The 14,895-nt window shown below is 38.0% G+C and overlaps 1 pseudogene; it reads right to left on the bottom strand.

Annotated features, from left to right (window-relative positions):
• The window catches only part of LOC140145456 (retinal dehydrogenase 2-like), a 58,055-nt pseudogene that overhangs the window by 24,069 nt on the left and 19,091 nt on the right, over window positions 1-14,895 (bottom strand).

Below are 14,895 nucleotides of genomic sequence, written 5' to 3'. Positions count from 1 at the left end.
TGTAAATAATATATTTTTAAAAGCCCACACTTTTTTCAATGTAGTTGGTCCGAATTTCCGACCATTTGGTTATCTAATCTTTCATTGTTCAACGCTTATTGTTCAATCCCTCGTTTCATCTTTTCTGTTTCGGGAGCTCTATTGTTCAGAAACAAAAACGCAAGGGATTAAGTAGGATGGTGTGTAAGTTGACTTCATTGGGGCATCATGCTTCTCATGCTTCTCAATCACACTTATGTCTGTCAATAAAGGTTGGATAAGTCAATTATATGCAACACTGGCGTGTCAAGTGGGCAATCTTACTCATGTCAGTCATTTAACTAGGCAGGATAGGCCTACATCAGGTCCGAACGCAAATTTGGTGTCATTATGGTCCATATTACTATAACATTTAAAAAAAGGACCCCCTCTTCTCTTCTCGCTTTCTTCTCTTTCTAGTCTGTCTGTCTCTCCCCCTCCCCAACTCTCACCTGTGCCATATTTTGAATTATGTGGATATCTGAATTATATTGGATGTTGTATTTCCTTTACCCTTCTCCCCTCTCACTGTTTTAGCAGTAGGCCTATGATCAACGTGGAAAAATCAAAATAAACGGAATAAACTCCTCCCTGCTCTGCTCGCCCCCTCTCTTCTCTCGATCTCCTCTCGATCTCCTCTCCTCTCCTCTCCTCTCCTCTCCCTCCTCTCTCTCTCCTCTCCTCTCCTCTCCTCTCCTCTCCTCTCCTCTCCCTCCTCCTCCTCTCCTCTCCTCTCCTCTCCTCTCCTCTCATCTCCTCTCTTCTCCTCTCCTCTCCTCTTCTCCACCAGATCATCTCCTCGTCTCATCATCCCCACTCTCTCAAATCATTACTCGTTGACTGCCGATAAAACGCCCAATAAAGACTTAGTCACCGGACCGCGCCGGCCAGTTAAAGTACATGCCCTATCACACCACTCCACACCATACATAAATTCTCCCAGTCACATTTCCCAGATATGAAATTAAAAAAAGTCAAATTTTAATTTGCTTCTTTTAAAGTTTGGCAGAGGCGGGGTTCGAACTCACGGCGCAACGCTTCGTACTCTATGAGCCTAGCGCCTTAGACCACTCGGCCAGTCGGCCACTTGTCTTGTTGTTATTCATTTGAAACTTATTTAAAAATATAATCGCTACCACGTGACAAGCAAAGACAGAAAACGTATTATATTTTGGAATTTTATCATTAATGTGTATTATAATAGAGCTACCATTATTTATATTGTTGAATTCTCAAGCGCATCATTTCTAATTGGGTTTTTATTCCTAAAGCCCGATACTGACTCCACCTGTACATTTTAATTTCATCGTGGGATGCTGAGATGTTTGAAAAGCATCGCAGCATCGCATACCGCTGCGAAGTGGAGTCAGGATCGGGCTTAATTCGAACCACCAGCATCCATGGTTCGATGTAGAGAGTCTTTCCTATTCAGAGGAAATATTGCAATTACACACCTTATTGCCTTTTAACAATAACCAATGACACTAGCACGTAATTCCAGTCAAGCACCAATCTTTAATCCTATTGTTGAAGAGGATAATAAGCTTATACTTATGTATAGCATTCGTAAAAAAGCTTAAGTCTTTGTTTGCGTTGGTTAAGTCCTGTTCAAGTGGTGGATTAACCAACAATTAACAATGAGAGTACATTCCTGAACCTCGTTCAGTTGGCGATGATTTGAAGTGACCGCCAATTATGACCATTTGATATTTAAGGGGCCTACCAGCAATGTTGAAAAAAAGAAATAATGTAGTGCCAAAATAATGTACCCTTTTACGGAAGGAGCAAAGTTTAACAAGTTACAACTCCGCTTCTGCAGTACGAATGTCAGCGGCGAATGTCAGGTTATTATTTCCCAGTCTTGAAAAAAATTGCAGGCAGAGGTGGGAATCGATCTCGGTACCTCCTGGTTAAAAAGCACTGTGCAAAACCACTAAGCCAACTAAAAATCTGTCGTGAGATGCTTGACATTAATCTTTGATATTGCTGAATGGAACAAATCGCGGAATTAAATCAGTAATAAAAGAAGTAGATTCTTATTTAGCGGCCAAATTGGATAAAAGGGGAAATATTTGTCCCTGCTCTAAAGAAAATATAGGTTAGAAAATTATCAAATAAATTTAAATTAAAAATTGAGACTTTATATTTATTTATTTCACAAGGCGGCATTTTCACAGACAAACACTGTATACGCTAAAAACTTGACCCTCATTACTAGATGATGGCATAGCTCAGTGTTAGAGCATCAGACTGGTAATGTCAATATCGTTGGTTCGAATCCGCCTGCCAGCAATGGTTATTATGATTTTAATGCTACGCTACAATTTGTTCAATTTTTTTTTCATTTATTTATTCATTCATTCATTCATTCATTCATTCATTCATTCATTCATTCATTCATTCATTCATTCATTTATTTATTTAAATAATTTGATATATTTGAAAGGGTATTTGAGCAATTTGAAATTTTTACCCCGTATAATCCTATGGGGTCATTTTGAACCCACCCCTCCCAAATTGCCAAAACCTATGAGTTTAAATCATACATAATGATCAGTACGTCAATCATGAGTGAACACCGGTTGGTCACTGCATTAAGGAATGGGTAGGCACTGCAGCTTGATTCACCATCCACAACATGATAATGTGTGCACATGCTACATTATATACACTTGTAGGCCTATGTTGTTGTTGGTGTATAAGTAATGGGCCTTGCAATTGAAATGCCTCAAGCTTTTAATCCGATATGCAGATTATCTATTTGTTTTCATGAATTGGAAGACATTCTTTGATGTATTAATGTACTGAGCTCAATGATATGAAATTACTGGAGTGTGAGGTCAGCATAGTATTTTATTAACAGAAAGTATAGAGGCCCTGCATGAAATTATCGATTGGCTCCAAACAAAGGATTTGAGCCGGTGTCCTTCACCGTAGTTATGGCGGAGTGCAGTCCATTCAATCAAATGTTGTCATCAACCTATTTGATTGCAATCATGCTTTTGTTGAATGCATTTGAGTAGTCCGCCATATTTACGGGATGATATGTCAGATCACATGCAAGGCCTCTATTCTCCAAATTCATTTCCTAATGTATGTGAGAATGATACAATAATGACATGATGAACATAGTCATTGATGCATCAGTTTTAAAATAGACTAGGCGGTTACCATATTTGGCGGTTCTCGGCTGGGCGCGATTACCAGGCTTATGGTGACATGTCCATATGACAGTTTTTACTAATTTGACCTCAGACGACCCCTGGCGACCCCAAAATGACCTTCCAAAAATGTGGCTCTAAATGTTGACTGTACCCACCAAGTTTCATGCCCATACGACAGTTTTAGTAATTTGACCTCAGATGACCCTGGGTGACCTTGGATGACCCCAAAATGATCTAAACTTATAACTCTAAATGTTGACTGTACCCACCAAATTTCATGCCCATATATGAGTTTTTACTAATTTGACTTCAAATGACCCGTGGTGACCTTGGATGACCCCAAAATAACCTTCAAAAAATGTTGTTTTAAATGTTGACTGTACCTACCAAGTTTCATGCCCATACGACACTTTTTAGTCATTTGACCTCAGATGACCCCTGGGAGCGGACCCCGGTGTCAGATGACTTTAAAACGAACATAAACATCTTCTTGACAGGACAGAACTACACCCACCCACCGAGTTTGAGCCCCGTACGACCTAGTTTCATGCCCATATGACAGTTTTTAGTCATTTTACCTTAAATGACCCCTGGGAGGGGGCCCCGGGGTCGGATGACTTAACGAACATGAACATCTTCTTGCCAGGACAGAACTACACCCACCCACCGAGTTTGAGTCCCGTAGTACCTAGTTTCATGCCCATATGGCAGTTTTTAGTCATTTGACCTCAAATGACCCCTTGGAGGGGGCCCCGGGGTCGGATGACTTAACGAGCATAAACTTCTTCTTGCCAGGACAGAACTACACCCACCCACCGAGTTTGAGCCCCGTACGACCTACGACGGCCTCACATTAGCAGTCACAGACAAAACCTAAATCTACAGAATATATCCATTACTCGTCTCGAAAGAGCTCAAAATAAATAACTTAGAAAATTTTCTTGATGTCCTTCAACATGTGTCCATAGTTAACCATCGTTAGCCATGGAAATCTATGCTGTAGAACTGACCGGTGACTAAGTCCGATTTATTGGGACGTTTATCGACCATCAACGAGTAATGTAATATACATTTAAAATAGATTTGAGTCTGGCAATTTTGCCTGAAGCAATTATCAAATTACCAATTCCAATGAAAGAAATCCTATTAGTTTCACTTCAACGCACTTCTCTGGTGTTGCATATTACCAAGTTTTAAGGTGTATTTGGGACGAAAATAATTCCCCGTTTAATCGCTACATGATCATAATATGACCGATATTTGCGCGATTGCACGAACAAGTATACGTAATTCTTGGCAACACTGATTACTATTGATTAATTTATATTAATCATGTTAATGTATATTTCTACGCTCGGCTATTTTCACGATCTACTCCCGCTTAGGCTGGAGTACCTATACACCCAACGCAAGTCAATTGAAGCCGTACAATTTATCGCGAATTTACGACCGTAAAATTTAGACACTTCTTTTGTCTAGATTAGCATCAACCCTCTCATCTCACTTTTTTCATGTCAGAAATTAACATAACTCCCGAAACCGAAACAGAAGTTATCTTCGTTCAACTTTTCTGTAGTCAACAAAAGACTAGAATAAAAGGATTGTTCACACGTACCATGCTAACACTGAGACAATGAGATCCGAAACCGAAACCGGAAACCGAAACAGAAACAGAAAAGATGAAAGGACGGAATGTATCCTCAACATTTGAAATTGATTTGTGGCCAAAGAGACACACACTGCACTGGCTTTATTTATCACTGCACGCTGCTAATGGTAGAAGGAAAGTAGCCAGCATTTTGAAACGTTATTGTACCGGTCAGAGGCCGGTACTATTATTTGGAATTGGTGTGCTGTTGAAATCATTGTCAGAAATGCAAATGATGACGCGGTCATATAGAAATACCAACATTGGTGTTAGATAGAATTAAAAACTTTGCAAATTCGCTGGTCCTCAACCATGCACACCGACCTTGGTAGAGTATAAAGCACAGAGTAAAATGAAATACTCAGTACATTGGCCCATGTCAGTGTGTGGTCATAGCTATTTTTAACCAGGGTCAAGACATGCATGATATCTATGGTCTTGCTATAAGTAAATAATAAGGATTATGTCATTACATAAATTTTTCAATTTGGAGAGTATAATTGGCAGGATTATTGGTTACGTTTCACAGGATAATAATTAGATGTAAAGATAAAAGAGGGTGTGTCATGCACCTCAAAATTTGCCGGTTAAAAGCATCGTGTACGGGTTCGACTAATATTTCCATCGCACACCTTCATCATCCCTATATCTTCGTGTTAAAAATTGCCGTGATAGTACGATGAATCCTCACGTTTTTCAACAACTACGCATGGTGATTTTATTCGAGATAGGCCGTGCAACTCAGGCTAAGCATACAATTTGAGATTTTGAGCGCCTGCCACACTGTTTCTATTCTATGTTTTATGATTTTCGCATGATCAATATATGGCTGGCCGTAACCGCCACAACGTGGAGCTGCTACGCGTAGCTTACTTTTCGCGGAGCTAAATTGACCAATCATGTTAGATCTTTTCATTACGCGGAGCCAGTGGATGCATCCTCGTTCCAGAGAGAGAAAACTCTTGCCAAAATTAATGTTTACTATGGGGATTTTAAATGAATCGATTGTAAATAAACCACGACCAGTTGTACAGGATCAATACCATTGTTTGATTAGTGTATAGTCAATGTTACCTTGTATGCATGTGTAATGTGTGTGGCGTGTTTGTTTGTTTGTCTACTGTGTCAGGCCAGGATCACTGACACCCACGGTACTGATACTCTCATACTATCACGGTGATCATATTGTTGAATGTTGTTGACTTAAAAATAATCATGATGCAGTCATGTCTACAGTAGAACTCACCACGACCTTTGAAGGACTTAAACCCTATTAAAAGCTATTAAACCAAGATAACACTCAATGAAAACGGCTCAACTGTGTTACATCAGATCTTCTCTGGTTAAATACACACTGCACTTGTGTCTGTTTTACCTGTGCAATGAACAATGAGCTGGTATTATAGTTTCAGTTGGGTGAACGATTATAAAGCGAACCCAAGGTAACAATACTGTGGGCATTTGTTTACGAAATGAGACAATAGTCTGCTTATTGTTAACCAGCGTTCTTGAAAATGAGAAGCTTAATGACTTAACACGGTTTAGAAATAATTTCTTCATATTTTTTGGTACAAAAGTACCAATATTTCCAAACACCTAAATTAGCTAAAAATTTAGGACATGTTACAAAACTATATTTTCTAGAATTTCAGAGAATACTTTAAATATTGGCCGGTTATTTTTTACACAGTAGTGACGTCAACTAGGCAATGGCCTATACTTCTAACATACACTATTTGTAGAGGTCACGCGTCAATGGTGAGCGCACTGAGTATTGTGTATAGGAAAACGGACAGTAACTACAGTATGTATGGCCTACTACTAGTATATAAAGTAAATCCGAACTGGTTTGCAGTTTGCTGAAGGTCGAATTCCGCTGGGACACCGCGCAAGTTATACAAATTAGCTCCCGGCGATACACTGCAGATCACAGAACTGTGTGCATAGTTTACCACCACTCTGCCTAGCTATATAGTTATGTACAATACTGTATGAGTTTCTTATGAGTGCATGTCCATCTTGAATAATAAGTCAGTTCGTACTTTTCATAAACTACTTTTTGAATCATAACTTTCGTGACCGAGGATATCTTGCAACTACGTGACGCTCGTCTGGCAAATTCTTAATGAATAAATTCGCTTCACGTAATGAGTAAGTCGTACTTAATTAGTCAGTTTTACCTCCGAGGCTCCGAGTAATGAAAAACTCTAACATGATCATGATTGGTCAATTTGGCTCCACGGAGCAAAAAGTCAGCTACGCGTAGCAGCTCCACGTTGTGGCGGTTGCGGCCTACTATATCAGTATCCCATATGATATTTCTATTGCAAGAAAATTTTATTTGTTGTCAGGTTTTATCTTAAATACACTAACTGGAAATTAAATACACTAATTAGTGAGGACCGGTATTTTGCTGTGGATATGTTTAACTGCAATTTGCGGGTAAAAAATTTGAAATCCTGAGTAAAAATTTTGATCATATTCAACTCTTTGAGAAAAAAATTATATAAAAGAATGCATGTAAAATCCAGCTGCAATACAATGTACATTATTGACACACTATCACTCTCTTTATCTACGGCAATAATAGAATATCGATTTCAATCGAATTGAATACGATGCTCAGTTTTGAGTTTGTAGTTGACTACTAAGCGACCTAAGCGATCGATTGCTAGCCAATCAGATAGAACTCCTTTTCTTGCGTTCGGTGAAATACCAGTCGCCCGTCGCTCACCAACGGAGTATTAAATTTATATTTATCGAATAGGAAGTCGACACTGTGCATCGTAATAATAAAACGACGCGACGGTTCCTGCAGTTTATTCAAAATCTCGAATTACGACAAAACTACAGCACATCAAGTCTGATTTTTGCAGGATATGTTTGTTTACTAAGGTACACAACACTTTTTACATTAGGTCAACATATAACGCAAGTCAATTCAATGTTATAGCAACGCTAATGTGGTAAATCTGTTGAAAACGACCAATCCAAGCACGATTCTTTACCAAGCACCACACTTATATTGTCCATATACTAGCTTCATTTCAATAAGCAATGACTGATTTCTTTTAAATTTCAAATATTGTGCAAAATGTTACTATTTTCGCCTGTTTTGTCACACGGTTGTAAATTCAAAGAACTATGACTAAATAGCGCTTCAAAATTGATATGAGTCATCAGAATTCAAAATGTGGGAAATTGAAAGTGACCGATCTTGAGAGAATCGCAATAAATGGATTTTTGATTCAAAATGTTCGAATGTTTCTCATTGTAATTTATCCTTTGCCGATACTTTTAAGGGATTTTTTATTCATTTATCTTCCAATACAGCTATTTTACTACATCGCACCATAGCTATGTAATACTGACCTCCTTGACCAATGAAGCCATATAAAGTGCTGTCAATGGTGTCTGCTCGGCAGGTTTGATGACAATGGTATTGCCGGTTACAAGGGCGTGGCTCAGCTTGTTAATCATGATGAGGGCGGGGAAATTCCATGGTATAATTGCACCAACAACACCGACTGGTTCGTATCTGGTGTAGCAAAAGTAATCACCATCTGAAGAAGTAAAATCATCAACAGTGAACCAAAATATTATAATTTACATAATATAATTAGTCTTTTTGTAGTTAGCATTATAAAGTCTGCACAAAAAGAAACTCAGCTGTTATAAATACGCCTATAGCTTGAGATCTAATAATAGTTTTCACAATATTTCTGCATAGAAAGAAGGATGATTTATTTACGCGTATTTTGACACCCCATTTGTCAAATGTCGTTCAATATTAACAACACAGTAGTGCTTTTAAAGAAAAATACCCGAATTTAAAAGTTGCCGTTTACAGCGATCAATGGTTATTACGCAATCATTGTGGCACGTAAAACCCTCCATTTATCTTCGCGCTGATTTCAAATCAATACAAATAACTGCAACTTTTAAATTCGGATATTTTTTCGTTAAAACGCTGCTGTGTTGTTAATATTGAACAACATTAGACAAATGGGGTATCAAAATGCGCGTAAATAAATCATCCTTCTTTCTATGTAAAAATATTGTGGAAACAATTATTAGATCTGAAGCTATAGGCGTATTTATAACAGCTGAGTTTCTTTTTGTGCAGATTTTAGTTATCTTTGAAAAGGACATTCGCGTCCGTGTGATGACCATTTTAGCTAATCAAAAACAATTATTATTTATCTGAAATCAGCAATCGTAAATAAGTCAGAAATCGCCTTCTTTATGGTTATAATACAAGTTGGTATCCTCGAACATGTAGAATGCCGGTTATAGGCCAATCCCATTTCTTTGACAGGAGACAAAATCACCATTGAGACCTTAGTACATGGCGCTATCGGGTGATTTTTGAGTTAAGAGCTAGTGTTGCTACATTAGTGGAACCAATGTTTTTTGATATCCTTACACCTCAAACTATAAAACTAGAATTGGTTCCATTTTTTCTATGTCCCAGTGTTTCCCACGAGGGGCCAAAATTTAAAATTTGTTCTATCATGTTGTAATATATTTGTTCCTCTCATTGCTAGGAATAAAAAAAAAGTCAATTGTCATTCTGCACTAGAATGCTTAGTTCAGGAGTTATAGAGTAAACTAGTTCAGTTTATAGTATGAGCTTGGAACGGTCCATGGATTTCCCATGGATTAGCATGTGTCCCTCACGGACCAACATGGGTAGACAAAAAAACAACAACAAAAAAAGTCAAATATCTCATGCACAGAGGTAAAATTTTCAAAATGCACCGATTCAATCGCAACTTGTCTCAAATTACTCCTCTCGGCAAACGAAATCTGAAGGGGTACATGACAATAAAAGTTGCACTAAAATTGTAAATTAAGTACATGCTCGAGATTTTCTTAAATTAAGGGGAGTAATTTGAGACCAATTTCGATGAAATTGGATCATTTTAAAATTTTTACCTCTGTGTATGACATTTTTGACATTTGACCTATCCGACCTTATAACTCCTGAACGAATCACCGTAGAAAAATATGACAATTTACTTTTTTTATTCCCTGTGATGAGAGGAATAAGTTGAGATACATGTCAACATGGTGGGACTGTTTTTAAGTGTTGGAACCAATCAAATTTTTATGATTTAAGGATGCCAAAAAACATTGGTTCCACTAATGTAGCAACAGAAAATCCCAAACCCATAGCGCCTTGTTCTACCTCTTGTAAAATATTAGACTCAAAACCAACATGTACCCTAAGATGAAGTCGTAACCCAATTACCAAGCGCGCAACCATAGCCTAAGTAATATTACCGAGCTTACCAATTGGAATAGTCTTGCCATGTATTTTATCAGCCCATCCAGCCTGTGAACGCAGAGAGTTGGGAATTCCTCCTATACAACCAGTGGTGAGAGCAATAACCATTCCATTGTCCAGGGTTTCAAGTTCCTTCAATTTAGAACATACATAGGAAAAACAACATCAAAAAAGTTGAAAGGTTGAGCACATAACCAGATTGATGTATAGCTAGGTGTAGGCCAAATACATGATCATCAGATCAATTATAATTATAATTATAATTATAATTATGTTACCATTAAAATAAACCACAAAAGATATTTAAACCTTGGGTCATGTCGTTTCTTGGCAGTGACCTTTGCCTAAGAAGTGTTTGCTTACGCCCCCTAAAAATGTTAGGTTGCACTCGACCTGTTTAAAAATTATTTTAAATACATGGTATGGGGTTTCTAAGCTGAATATATCGAGGGAGGTCAAACAAAACTATTGCCAACCCTCCTCATACCAAGTCATTTTTGTAACATTTTTTACCAACGATGGAATTCCCCCAACCTCCTACTTATGATTTTGGTACCAATGGATAGCTATGATTTGCCTCTTTCCATTGATACCAAAATGACGTCAGAGTAATGTCATGATTTCCACGAGTTATCCCCAATTTACCAAAAAACAAATGAGATTTCTTTTGTTGTTGTTGTTGTTGTTGTTGTTGTTGTTGTTATTGTTGTTGTTGAAAAATTGAATTTTCACCCTGTTTTTGTTCTAAATGAAGTGAAATAACAACATTAGAATAATCAGAGAGTTTTACATCCATGCTTGTAAGAAAAATAGGATAAATTTACAAAGAAGAGGAAAATATTGTATAAACCCAATCAGAGTGACAATTACCCTTACACATCGATGGGAAACCCTAACCCCGGGGATGGGGGTACATTTGTAGCTCTATATTTTAGCGGTTTTTTTTCGAACCACCTTGGTAAGTGGAGGGTTAAATGGTAACGAAGTAAACCTTCTAGATGACATCGTTTTGTAATCTTTGGAGTGACTCTATGTTATATTCACAGTTAAGTATGCATAGACAGGACAAACAAGTAAGAACTTACCCTGATATACGCCTGATCTCTTTCTATGAGATCTGCTAATTTTAATAGCAGACGACCTCTTGCTGATGCGTCCATTTTCCGCCATGTTGATCCCAGTTTGAAGGCCCCACGTGCTGCTTTGACAGCTAGATCGATATCGCCCTAGAAAGTTATCGAAAATATTATTATATACATTGTCAAATATTTAGCAGAAATACAGACGTACAATTTGTCTCATGCATGTAATCAGTATCCCAATATTACTATTTAGTGTATTAGGTTTATTTTGAAAGGAAGCCAGAGATGGTTTTATATTGGTTTGGAATGATATATGTTGTTTTTGTAAAGATAATCTATTGGCACTTTAAGTGTAGACTAAGTGTTGTTGGTCGCGGCAGCCAAAAAGATCAATATTCATTGCCTCATTTCAAATATTGAGTTATAGTTTTGGTTTTGGTTTTGGTCACGTGGTTTCCTATTATCCTTCCTAAGCTCTTGTCTCACGTGGTTATTGAAAGCTTTGTTTCTACCCTTTGTTACAAACTTAAAAGTTGAATCAAGGAGATTCGGTTTTCATTTCAGTTTCATATAATATAGTGTGAAGAAGAAAATCACTTGGTCTGAAGTTACCTGATATAAGTATACAAATGAAATGTTTAAATTTCGCAGTGCAATATTCGCGAGGATAGAAATCGAGCATATCGATCTACCTTGAAAAACGTGGTTTAGAAAACCCAATAAGCTATGGCTATTTTAGTTGTGAAAAAATATAGACCATTGAAATATTTGCATTCGACATTACAAAAGGGGCGACTCAGGTGTCATAAAAATCGATTCATGTCCTAATCGCATGGATACGACAATCGATGGAAGGTAATTATATGACTTCCGTTATAAGTAAGTGACTTTTTTGAAGCATTTTTTACTGGAGAAAAATTTGAAGATAGAGGGGAAAGAGAGAGTGTAGGGGTGTGTGTGTGTGTGTGGGGGGGGTAAGGGAGGGAGAAAGAGCAACAGATGGTAGAGAGCATTGGAATTGGAAAGGTAATGATGGGGAGAGGATAACTCGAGATAGAGGAGATATGTCGAATGTATGGGGAGACACTTAGGGAAAATGATGTTATATAGGTTGGGGAGAGGGGAGCCTCAGGTAAGATGTATGAGCTGTGCTTACCGGGGATAATAAACTAATTCATAATCAAATCATCTCCACGCATCGCTTTGTTTCATACAAACAAACAGAGCCCCCACCCCCACCCATCCACCCCTCAATATACGCGCACTTTTCTAGACCTAGAACTCAGGGTGTAAATAATATTATTATACGGTGATATGAAAGTTTGCCACCTACGACAGCCTTATCTTAAGTAAGAATTAGATTTGAATTGCATCCCCGCGGGGATAAATACCCGATAATCGGCCTAATTATGTTAGCACAATAGGCCATTATGGTTATATACCCATGTAATACCCAGCATAATAGTGTTATGATTGCAGATCAGATCTGCTCTACTTTTTACCGGGACTTTTTAACCCCTTGCTTTTTGGTTTCTGAACAAAAGAGAAACCAGAACTGATGATTTGAAATGAGGTATTGTCTAAATCCATATATTATTGAAATGTGTTTCGCAAAAGGTCAGTCTTTAAAACTTACACTTTGAAATATTGCTTGATTTATTGTTGTTAATTATTTATGTGCATTTTACGAAGGTATATCTACACTTTAACTCAAGAACCACAAGACCCATAAAAGTAAATTATGATTGTCTTGAACAATTATATGGTGTTGATCACAGCAGACATTTTATCTTCACATACGTCTAGCCCTCTTCATTTGTTCCATTATCTATTGTATTTCTTTTGTTAAAAATCTGGTCAACTGTCCATTATATCAAGTAATGTGGTCAGGTCAAGATAATATTGGTCAGGTCAAGATAATCTTGGTCAGGTCAAGATAATCCTGGTCAGGTCAAGATAATCTTGGTCAGGTCAATAAATTTTGAACAAGAGAAGTACATATTCGCATTTAGAAACACTGGCCACACTATTTGACTTTTTGGACATTTCAACAAACTTAAATTGCATCAAAGTACATTATGAAGTGATCAAACTATAGAGGGCTCTAATTTTGAATTTATTTTGCAAGATCAGCACAAATTATTATGCAAGTGTATGCATATTATATTTAAATGAAGATTTGTAAACAATGACACCAAAAACACCTCTATTGAATTAATGCAAATTAGTTTGTATTATGTCTCATAACTTAAGTCTGCATAATTAAGACGAGGGTGTCAATCTACCTTTGTCCCCCCCCCCCCTCTCCCAACAACGCAGATTCCGACAAATTAGGTTACAAAACAAGAGCCATGTGGTCTTACATCAGTTCAACCAAGGATATTTTGTGCACCTAAAATGCAGTACATTACAGCCCACAAGACTAGATGTAGGAAACCTACAACAATCCGCGGCCTAACCCCAACCAAAATAGGTCTCACCCTATATCTACTACATAATGTATCCTTTCAGAATTGTTCCTACGGCCGTGTGTCCTGAACTCGCCACCCCTAGCGTTACATCACAAATATTATGAATTTTTATACCAATCGAGTTTCTAATTACTGTAAAACAACTTAATTTCGCGTGGTATTTAATTTCGCGAATTTCGCGAGGTCTATAAATTGGGTACATGGCGTTAGTCCGACACGCCGCTAGTCCGACACGCCGCTAGTCCGACACGGCGCTAGTCCGACAACACAAATTCCCTATACTTAGAGGTGCGTCAGTCCGAAAATGAAAAGCACGGCGCTAGTCCGAAAAAAGCATGTGCTAGTCCGAGAATGAAAACCACTGCAACAGTCCGACACGCCGCTAGTCCGAAATTTAATTATGAAAACCACGCCGCTAGTCCGACAAAAATTCGGACTAGCGGCGTGGTTTACATAATTTTTAAAAAACACGCCGCTAGTCCGAATCTGAAAAGCACTTTTTCAGTCCGACACGCCGCTAGTCCGAATCTTAAATACACTGCGCTAGTCCGAATCTGGAAAATACTCCTTCAGTCCGACACTGCGCTAGTCCGAATCTGAAAACACGGCTCTAGTCCGAAACTGAAAACCATAGCGCTAGTCCGAAACTGAAAAGCAATGCGCTAGTCCGAAATTAAAACCACTGCGCTAGTCCGAATCTGTGAACCACTGCGCTAGTCGAATCAGAGAACACTGCGCGCTGGTCCGAATATTCGGACCAGCGCAGTGTTTCGCAGATTCGGACCAGCGCAGTGGTTTTCAATTTCGGACTAGCGCAGTGTTTCACAAATTCGGACCAGCGCATTGGTTTTCAATTTCGGACTAGCGCCGTGCTATTTAGACTTAAGCATAATATGATTAACTGTCTTTAAGCTTCAGTTTAATGTAGGTATTTGCATGTTTTTTAATGTATTTATTACTTAATTCGTTTTTATCTTTTAGGTGGACAAACTATTACAGTCAAGGTAGCACGAGATACCGTGTTTTTGCAAGCAAATGTAAAACTATGAGGGTCAAATCTTTTTAACGTATATCAAAATATATATACTTAAGATAGTATCTTATCATCTAATGAATCAATTAGGCTTTATCTAATTAGGCTTTGTTGTTTGGGACACCATTGGTGATTTTTTAGCTCGTACTCTTTTAGCACGAGTTATTATCCGCTGGTTGATCTTGGTAA

Source organism: Amphiura filiformis, unplaced genomic scaffold (assembly GCF_039555335.1).
Source record: "Amphiura filiformis unplaced genomic scaffold, Afil_fr2py scaffold_289, whole genome shotgun sequence".
In the NCBI taxonomy this organism is placed as follows: domain Eukaryota; kingdom Metazoa; phylum Echinodermata; class Ophiuroidea; order Amphilepidida; family Amphiuridae; genus Amphiura; species Amphiura filiformis.
The sequence above is the reverse complement of the archived record's forward strand: the minus strand, read 5'-3'. Positions and strand labels throughout refer to the sequence as shown.